General features: G+C 25.5%; 1 long non-coding RNA gene across 1 annotated transcript; it reads right to left on the reverse strand.

Moving 5' to 3' along the window:
• Positions 1 to 278: 278 nt before the first annotated feature.
• LOC115235554 lies at positions 279 to 481 on the reverse strand. The gene is made up of 2 exons (XR_003884048.1): positions 428 to 481; positions 279 to 362 (listed from the first exon to the last, which is right to left on the reverse strand). It is a non-coding gene; the product is annotated as an uncharacterized LOC115235554 (long non-coding RNA).
• Between the last annotated feature and the right edge of the window lie 25 nt (positions 482 to 506).

Below are 506 nucleotides of genomic sequence, written 5' to 3' on the forward strand. Positions count from 1 at the left end.
TTCTCCTTTTTACACTCTACATTTTATTTTATCGTGTTTTAACATACTTGACAGCGATTATAGTCATTGTTTTTAATTATCTTATATTTCATTGTAATTTTTATGTTTAATTTATAATTATTTTACTGTACTTGACAACCTTCTAAATGTTATTTATTTATTTATCTATTTAATTTGACAAACACCTTTTTACAACGACAAAAAGTTTGTTTTTATTTTATTTTTTGGATAGTTTGTCTGGACTGTTTTCATATATATTTATTTATTTATTACTTTGATTTTATACTACAGACAATGCTGATATTGTTTTTCATTTCACTGTTTTAACAATTTACTGATAACATTTGTTTTTATCATCTCACCTTTTTCGCCGAACAATACTTCTCATTCGTTGTTTAACTGGTAACATTTGTTTTTATCATCTCACCTTTTTCGCCGAACAATACTTCTCATTACTCTGTGGTTAGTTAGTGAGTTTAGTTTAGTCTTTGCGTTGCTGGAAAAAA

Source organism: Formica exsecta, unplaced genomic scaffold, assembly GCF_003651465.1.
Source record: "Formica exsecta isolate Colony F162 unplaced genomic scaffold, ASM365146v1 scaffold2269, whole genome shotgun sequence".
Taxonomy (NCBI): Eukaryota; Metazoa; Arthropoda; class Insecta; order Hymenoptera; family Formicidae; genus Formica; species Formica exsecta.